This window comes from Dasypus novemcinctus, chromosome 14 (genome assembly GCF_030445035.2).
Source record: "Dasypus novemcinctus isolate mDasNov1 chromosome 14, mDasNov1.1.hap2, whole genome shotgun sequence".
Taxonomy (NCBI): domain Eukaryota; kingdom Metazoa; phylum Chordata; class Mammalia; order Cingulata; family Dasypodidae; genus Dasypus; species Dasypus novemcinctus.
The window spans coordinates 73,940,229-73,950,597 of record NC_080686.1 but is presented as its reverse complement, the minus strand read 5'-3'; positions in this window follow the sequence as shown (position 1 = coordinate 73,950,597).

Genomic DNA, 10,369 nt, shown 5'->3' with positions numbered 1-10,369 from the left:
CTCAATGCCCTACTGGTACAAAAGTTTTACATAATTACTTAATCAAGTAAACCTACAACTCCAATATAATCTAATATGCCCAGAGGAAAAGTTCAGTTTACAAACATAATCCAATATTTCTTTTTGGAATTCATCAATAATATCAAATGGCTACAAACCCTAACCAAGGATGTAAAACACTTGTATTCAAAAAACTACAATTCATTGCTTAAAGAAATACAAAAGACCTACATAATTAGAACATTCCATGCTCATGGATTGGAAGACTGTATATCATTAAGATATCAATTCTACCAAAATTGATATACACATTCAATGCAATCCTGATAAAAATTCCACCAGCACTTTTTAAATTCTGTGGAAAACACATTATCAAATTTATTTGGAAGAATAATTGGCCCCAAATAACAAGAAACATCTTAAAAAGGAAAAAGCAAAGTTGGAAGACTTTCACTTCTGGATTTTAAATCACATAACCTAGCTACAGTGGTAAAAACAGCATGGTACTGGCATAAAGATAGATACATAGACCAATGGAACCAAAGCGATGGTCCAGAAAGTGACCCTCACGTCTATGACCAAGTGATTTTTGACAGACCTGTCAAATGCACCCAGCTGGAGCAAAACAGTCTATTCAACAAATGTTGCTGGGAGAACTGGATATCCATAGCCAAAAGAAAAAGGACCCTTTTCCCATACCTTGTACAAAAATTAACTCAAAACAGATCAAACCAAAATATAAAAGCTAGAACCATAAAGCTCCTAGAAGAAAATGTAGGAAAACATCTCAAGACCTGGTAGTAGGTGGTAGATTCTTAAACCTTACACTGAAATTATGAGCAATGAACCAAAACATGAATAATTGGGAACTCCTCAAACTTAAGCACCATTGTGATTCAAAGGACTTCATCAAAAAGATGAAAAGGCAGTCCACTAAGTGGGAGAAAATATTAGGAAAACACATATATGATAAGCCTTTGATTTCCACTCTATATAAATGGATCAAAACAACTCAAAAATAAAAGATAAAGTAATCTAATTAAAAAATGGACAAAAGATTTAAATAGACATTTCCAAAGAGGAAATACAAATAGCCAAAAAGCACATGAAAAACTTAAATATCACTAGCTATTAGGAAATGTAAATCAAAACAAGAATGAGATATCATCTCACACCATAGAATGACCATTATCAAGAAAAAATAACAACAACAGAAAACAATAAGTGCTGGAGAGGATGTGGAGAAATAGGAACACTCCTTCACTGTTGGTGGGATTGTAAAATGGTACAGCCTCTGTGGAAGACAGTTTGGAGGTTCCTCATAAAGCTAAATATAGAACTTCCATATGACCCAGCAATTCCTCTACTAGGAATCCAGAAGAACTGAAAACTGTGATGTGAACAGACATTTGTACACCTATATTCATAGTGGTATTATTCCCAGTTGCCAAAAGATGAAAATAACATAGTGTCCATCAACCAATGAATGGATAAAAAAATGTTGTATATACACATGATGGAATGATAGGATACAGTAAGAAGAAATGAAATTGGGTTGCATACTGTCTAAGTCATCCAAAGAGTTACTGATGCAAATACCAGAAATATGTTGGCTATTATTAAGGGTATTTATTTGGGGTAAAAGCTTACAGACCCTAAAGAATCCAACTCAGGGTTACTTTTCTCACCAAAGTCTGTTGCCACGTGTTGAAGCAAGATGGCCAGTGATGTCTGCAAGAGTTTAGCCTTCCTCTTTCTCTCTCTTAAGGTTCTGTGGTCCCAGGTTCTTCCAATTTCAACTGTCGGCTGGAGGGATCATTTCTTTCCAGGCCTTCTAAGCTGCTCAGGGCTCGGGTTTCTTCAGGTGCAAAGTATCAGGCAAATTGCTCAGTTCTTTCTGGGGTCCCAGGATCAAGTCCTCTCCTCTGCCATGTGTATGGAGCTCTTCTCTTTCTTCCATGTATCTGCTTCTATGTTCTCCTTGGGTGAGTGTCCATTTATATAGCCCACCAAGGGGGCAGAACTCAACCCTACATGCCTCAATGATGTGGTTAAATCAAAGCCCTAATTTTAACATAATCAAGTAAACATAAAGTCTTTGAATTTAAATCAAAGGGTATCATGTCCAGGGGGACAGACCAGTTTACACACATAACTTGTATCATTTTTGAGATTCATAAATAATATCAAACTGCTACACATACAACAACATGGATGAATCTTGAAGATATTTTGCTAAATCAAATATGCTCACAAAAAACAACTATTACATAGTCTGTCTAATATGAACTAAATATGAAGCATAAATGCATGGAGTTAAACCCTAAAATATAGGTTATTAGGGTTGTGAAGGAGTACTGATGCTTCAAGTATGTAGAAGTTTTAGATAACTTGACTGTAAAGTGTGAAAATGAATAGAGTTGATGGCAACATATTACAGTGAGCAGCAGCTGCTTTATAAATGGGATTGTGGCTGAACAGGTTAGCCTATGGGTGTAAATGTCAATTGAAAGAAAGGTAGAGGATAATCTAGGGATTGAATAACAATGAATATAGAGATGAATGAGAATTGTGGCTGATGGTACAAATTCAAGAATGTCTTTCTGTAAATTATTGCAGGGTAGTGGAATGTAGAAAAGTAGGGATAAAATACAATTAATGTAGCCTATGGACTATAGTTAACAGCAATACTATAATTCTTGCATCAATGCTAAATATGTACTGTGTTAATAGCAGGGGAGATGGAAAAAATATTCCAAATATATGCTATGGACAATAATTAGTGGTAATAGACTGATGATATTATCTCATAATCTGTAACAAATGTTCCACAATGGTGTGGTGTGTTGGTGAAGGGGTGTTGCATGGGAATTCTACACATGTGCATACTTGTTTTATAAGTTCACAACTTCTGGAATAAAAATAGATTTAAAAAAATCATACTAGGTCATTTGGTGAATAGCACTTTCAGAAGAGACTGTAAGAGTCCTTCAACAAATGCTGCCATGATAGTCATGGTGTATAGTTATCTAACACAACTTAAAATATATAGAGAAATTCTGGATAAGATTTAGTCTTATTTTTCTGAGGTGTATACCTCTCACTTCATACTCTTATTTGGCATGGCTGCCCATACTTGTAATATTTTTCTCTTAGTTATGAATTGAAGTCATGATCCAGGCATTTACACTATTTTTTTTAATATATAATACCTCTTAAGAGTTTCTAAACTATCCACACCTGAGACTATTTCTGATATAACTAATATTTGACCATAAATATCAGAGATTCATTCAAAATAGTTTGCCCTCCAACTATAATGGATCCACATTCAATTATTTTGTCTAAAAAAAAAATTTTTTTTAAAAGGAGAAAACAGAATATGCCATTACTCATATTTCAATACTAATAAAAAAGTGTCAGAAAATCAATTGGAAAGAAATGATCACGTTATTTATGGTGGTAAAGCAAGCTTTATTATACAGAAAATGGCTTTTAAATCTTACCTAGATTGAGGAGCCCAGATGTGGCCCTGAATTGTAATCATTCCCAATACGGAAAAGTAATTGGACAGGGTCAAGTTTAGGGCCATATTTTTAAAATGTATGAGAATCTTGACTCCAGTCTTAAACATTGTCAGTGCATCAGACTACATCATAACATAAAACTCAAGCTTCTCTAGAGAGAACAATTTGGCAACTTTTTAGTGGTTCTAAAAACTAGTGAATTGGGAGACTAAGATAAGGTTCTTCATTAAAGTTTGAAGACAGCTTTCCTATCATTCATTTTCAATATTACAGTGAAAATGAAAACCTAAACCAAAGATCCAATATGAACCCATTTGGGAAAATCTGGGGGGAAAAAACAAAACCCAATTTATTATCTCCTCCAAATGCATCTCTAATAATGTTAGCTTAGTTTCCTATTTAGTAGACACCCACCCACAACCACATACATACACACACTTGTGCTTTAACAGACGGCATTGTTACATATTTTTCTTATATTACAATTCATTCTGTAATAAGGCAAAACTCCTTGGATCCAACTTTTTCCTATTCCATTTTTTTACTTTATATTTTTACTTGTATTTTTTGAAGACACATAGATCACAAAAAATATTACAGTAAGAAATATAAGAGGTTCCCATATACCCCACACCCCACCCCACCCCACTCCTCCCAAATCAACAACCTCTTTCATCATTATGGCACATCTATTGCATTTGGTGGATACCATAGATAATAATTTACATAATAGTTTACACTCTCCCCCAGCCCATTCAGTGGGTTATGGCAGGATATATAATGCCCAGCATCTGTCCCTGCAAAATCATTTAAGACAACTCCAAGTCCAGAAAATGTGCCCACATCACATCTTTTCTTCCTTCTCCCTGTCCTCAGCAACTACCGTGGCCACTTTCTCCACATCAATACTACAATTTCTTCCAATACTAATCACAATAGTTCTATAATAGAATACCAGTAAGTCCACTCTAATCCATAGTTTATATCTCCATCCTGTGGATCCTGGAATGGTGATGTCACTCAACCTCTATATTAAGAGCGTGCTTATAACCCACATGGTTGATGGATGCAATTCTCCTGTTTGCAGTTGTAGGCACTCTGAGGTTCCCTAGTGTGGTGGTTGACCATATTAACCTACCTGTTAGCTGACCTGAGAAAGTCCAATGAACCAGAGAGTAGGAATTGCCTGTCACTCTGCTGAGGCTCAGAGCCAGCTGGCACATGGCCAGTCTAGGGATTCAAGTCTCCTGAGTGTACACCAACCCCAGCACCAACCACAGGTTCAGGTATGTGTAGAAAGGTCACATCTGAGTCCAACTCTATTACACTCAGGAACACTGATTCCATAGTAGGGCCCACCAACAAGGCACTGAACTCCAGAACCATCTGCCATGACTGTAGAATCTGTGTATCTCTGTAACCCTCAGGCACACCAGTAACTGGGATTGTATCTACTTTGGCTGTCTCTGGAATCCTGCAGAGGTGTGTGGAAGCGTGACCTCTCCAATGGCCTTCTGACTCTTTTTTGAAGACTCTTAGCCATATAAACTCATTTGCCTTTACCATTTCACCCTTTATTAAAGGTCTTTTTCTGGTTGCATTACCAGTTAGTGACTGGTAGTAATCCCTTGGCACCAGGGAGGCTCACACTTGGGAGACCTGTCCCACACTGAGGGAAGGTAATGTGTTTACATGCTGAGTTTGTCTTAGAGAGTGGCCACATTTGAGCAACATGGAGGCTCTCAGGAGGTAACTCTTAGGCACCCTGCAGCTCTAGGCCTAGTTCAAAATTCAGGCACACAGGCTCATAAGCATAGTCATCAGTATCAAGGGCTCATCATTGGAGCATCCTTCTTCACTAGTCTTTCATTTATTTTTTCTCTATTTATTCATGCTCTTATCTTTGTTGCTTATTTCCTTTAACTTGCTTTGGGTTTATTTTGCTGTTGTTTTTATAGTTACTCGAAGTGTACCATTAGTCCTTTTTAGCTCTTTTTTAATTTGAGCATTTAGGGCTATAAATTTCTTTCTTAGCACTGCCTTCAGTGTATCCCATAACTTTTGATATGTTATTCTAATTTTCAAAATATTTACTGATCTCCCTTGTAAGTTCTTCTTTAACCTATTTATTGTTTGCTATTTAACTTTCATATATTTGTGGATTTTCCAGTTCTCTGCCTGTTTTGATTTTCCAGCTTCATTCCATTGTGCTCAGAAAAGATGCTTTGTATAATTTCAAATATTTTATATTTATTGAGACTTTTTTGTGACTCAACATGAGGTCTATCGTGGAGAATGATCCATGTGCACTTGAGAAGAATGCATTTCCTGCTGTTTCAGAATGAAATAATGAAATGTCTGTTTAAGTCTATTAGGTCTGGTCATTATCATGTTATCCAAGTTCTCTGTTTCCCTATTAATCTACTGTCTAGATGTTCTATCTATTGAAGAAAGTGGTGTACTGAATCTCCAACAGTTATTGTAGAGGAATCCATTTCTCCTTTCAGTTTTGCCAATATATGCCTCATTTATTTTAGGGCATCATTGTTAGATGTATAAAAAGGTATAATTGTTTTTTCTTCCTGGTGGGTTGCCCTTTTATTAATATATAGTGTCCTTCTTTTTCTCTTGTCACATCTCTTAACTTAAAGTCTATTTGGTCTGCTATTAGTATAGCTATCACAGCTCTTTTTTGGTTATTCTTTGTATGGAATTTCTTTTTCCATTTTTTCACTTTTACCCTATTTATGTCTATAGGTTTGTGGCAGGGGTTTTTAACAAGGGATCTGTGAGCTTGAATTGAAATTCAAAACACATCATTCTTGAAGGGACATGTTGGTGTGGGTATGATATATTTATTGAATAACACACAGTGTAGTGTGAATTTAACAAGGGGTCCATGGTTTTCACCTGACTGGAAAACAGTTCAGGGAACAAAAAAGTTTAAGAACCCCTGGTCTAAGGTGAGTCTATGGTAAACAACATGTAGTTGAATCATGCTTTTTAAATCTAGTCTACCATTTCATGTCTTGATTGTGAAGTTTAATCTGTTAACATTCAGTGTTATTATTGTAAAAGCTGTACTTAAGATATTTTGTCCTTTGGTTTTTAAGTGTCACATCTTTTTTACATCACTTTTCCTTTATTGCAACTTCCTTTGGTGTACAGTTGATTTTTTGTGATGTTTCTGGCAGATAACTTTAAGTTATTTTTCTGTATATTTTTAATTACTTTCTTTGTTCTTAACAGGGTTTGTATTAAAAACCTACATTTATAACCTACTAATTTGAAGATACCTACTTATTTTCAATAGCGTATCCATTCTCTGTTCCCATATCCCTCCATTTTCCCTATTATATTGTTTTGTCCCATATTATTTCTCTATATTTTCCATGCCATTTTCAGGATATATTTTACTTTTTCCTGTTCAACTTTATTCTGACTGTAGGAACTAACAAGTAGAGTTATATATTGAGCAATAGTACTATTGGGCTTTGATTTACCATTTTAGTTACCTTTACTGAAGACCTTCACTTCTTCACATGGCCCCAAACCACAATTTCCTGTCTTTTCCATTCAACCTGATAACTCTGCTTAGCACTTCTTGTAGAGCATATCTTTCATTGATGAATTCTATCAGTTTTTGTTTATCAGTTAATACTTAAAATCTTCCTCATTTTTGAGGCACAGTTTTGTTGGATAAAGAATTTTGGGCTGACAGTTTTTTTCTCTTTCAGTATCTTAAGTATATCATACCTCACCACATGTTTTCTGATGAGAAATAGGCACTTAGTCTCATTGAAGATCCTGTGATACAACCAATTGCTTTTATCTTGCTGGTTTCATAAATCTCTTATTTTTGGCAGTTAACATTCTAATTAGTTTGTGTGTCAGAGTTGTTCTATTAGAGTTTATTCTGTTTGGAGTACATTGTGCTTCTTGGACATGTATAGTTATATCTTTCATAAGAGATGGAAAAGTTTTGGCCATTATTTCCTTAAATACTCTTTTTGACCCTTTTCACTTATCTTCTCCTGGAATTCCCAAGATGCATATGTCTGGATGCTTCATGCTGTCACTCAGGTCCCTGAGACACTGCTCAATTTTTTCCATACTGTTCTTTATCTGACCTTCTGATGTAGGATATTGGTTCTCCTATTTTCTAATCCACTGATTCTTCTACCTTTTCAAATCTGCTGCTGTATGCCTATATTTTTAATCTCCATTATCATGTCTTTCATTTTTAAACTACCTCCTCTTTATGTTCACACATTTTCTTCTTAATAACATTTAGCTCTATGTCTACCGTTTTCTATTTCTATCCATATTTTCCTTCATCTCCTTGAACTGATTTAGGAGATTTATTGGAAATTCTTTGATTAGTTGTTCCAAATTCTGTGTCTCCCCTGAAGTTTTATTTTTTTCCTTTAACTGAACCATATTTTATTGTAATGTTTTACTAATGTTTAGGCATTAATTATTTTGATGTGTTAGCTCTGAAGATCAGTTTCTCTCTCTAGCCCAGCATTTTACTATTGACTGGCTTTGTATTAAGGCTCTTCATTGATGTTTGGTCCAGTTTATTCTGATCAGTTAAGCCTGTGTTCAACTGATCAGATTTTCTCAGCTCTTCTTCACCTTTTCCTTGCCCTTGATATGTGGGCATATAAGACTGAATTTTGTGTGCATTTATTTCACCTCTTGGAGTAAGCTTCCTTTCCTCCTTTCCTTCTCCAGGAACCTTGATCTTTTCTTTTGTTTTTGTGTAGAATGTTCTCCCCAGCTCTCATCAGTTTTTAGATTTTTCTCCCTCATTCAGTGCCCCCTTTTCATTATACTTTTCAGGTCTCAGACTCATTCTATCTTAAGTTCAACTTAATCATCCCCCCTTTTATCCTCAGTGAGACTTTTATGCTACTGGATTCTTCTCTGTTGTGTTATCCTGCCCCAGGGAACCAGATGGGGTCAATCCAGAGAGATCCATTTTGCATTTAGTTGGTTCAGCAGAGACTGGACTGAGAATGTGCACTTCTTGCCAACAGTTCTGCCACAGTCTTCTTGCCCCCTCGCAGCACTTTTGTATGTGGCATGTCTCAGTCACTTGTTTTGCACCCTGGGTCTCTGCAGATTTTGTCCTGGTGGTTGCATATGTGTTGGGTTTTAACTCGCTGCTGTGACTGACTCTGTTCCATAATCTATATCTCTGGCAGGTAGGAACCGGGCTGTGTTGCCTCTGTGTGACTCCTAAGCTACATGGGACCAAGGGAGGGGAAGGGGTCTGGACTGGTGGGTCCATTACATAAATACCCTACCTCATTTTGGTGTTTTTTTTTTCTTTTTCTATGATTCAGTATTTATAGAATCTTTCTCCAGTCTCTATGGTACTCAGAGTTCCAAAAACATGGGGTTTGCCTTTTATTATTTGCTTCTGAGGGACACTTTTCCAGGGCATGTCTTCCATTACCATGTTGATGACATCATGAGTCTAGCTTTCTTTTAACACAACCCAAATTCTAAAATTGTTCTGCAAAATTATGTGGGGAATTTGTCATGATCGGCTTTTGCTGTATAATATCCTTAAGGTTTACCAAGTTTTCAAAATGCAAGTTTCTATAAAGTTTAATACAACAAGGTTTCATTGATTAATACCATGTAAGGAATGCAAGCTTAAGTAGTTAGGATAATTAGCTCTTTGTCAATAAAAATGGGTTACCCTGTCCAACATGACCCATTTTGTGTGACTAAAAATAGATTCCAAGAAATTGCACTTGCTTTGCTCTTTCTTTCTTTCTTTCTTTCTTTCTTTCTTTCTTTCTTTCTTTCTTTCTTTCTTTCTTTCTTTCTTTCTTTCTTTCTTTCTTTCTTTCTTTCTTTCTTTCTTTCTTTTTCTTTCTTTCTTTCTCTCTCTCTTTCTTTCTCTCTTTCTTTCTCTCTTTCTTTCTTTCTTTCTTTCTTTCTTTCTTTCTTTCTTTCTTTCTTTCTTTCTTTCTTTCTTTCTTTCTTTCTTTCTGAGAAAAATTATCACCAGATGCATAAATTAATATGGCAATCACAAACTATTGATTCATGTTAGAATTTGAGCTTGAAGGTATGGTCACTATAAAGAAAAACACAGCTGAAATAAATGTCCTTATAATATGAACTCAACAGGTTTGAACACGATGAATCTTGAGTTTATCGATACCTAAGCAAACCTTTTAAAATTTGTTTTAATTGTCTATATACATGAAACTACAATTTATTATAAGCATAAAGGATAAATTTTAATTCCTAGGTATTAAAATCTTAAAACTCTACATTTACAAACTTTCCCAAGAAACTAAGGATTTAACTTCTTACCTATTTCCAGTTATTCATAGCTTTAAAAATGGAACTGAAAGATTCAAGTACTATTTCATAAAAAAGTATGTGACATGGCTGAAATGACTTCCCAAAATACTTTTGATTCATAAATTAGATTTCAAAAGTTTTCAGAAATCTCTTATATTCATCTCATCTTTATAGTAAGGAAGAGAAAAAGTTATATTTGAGCCAATGAAATAAGCAATGATTTAGTTTTAGCACAGGAAATAATAGAAGAATGGAAAAGAAAAAAGAAAAGAATAGTAAGTAATAGCATTGCTTGGAAGCTAGTGGTAAAATAGAGACTCTAAAATATGACCTAATGTCATTAATAAGAACCGCATTGTCTATTTCTAACATAATCATGTATGTTTTGTTAATAAACTAGAGAATGATTTAAACAGTGTCTAAATCTCACAATAAATGCAATGGAACATGTACTAGAAGACAAAAGTTGCAAGGCCTTCACATATAAAATGAGATCAACAATCATTTGTATG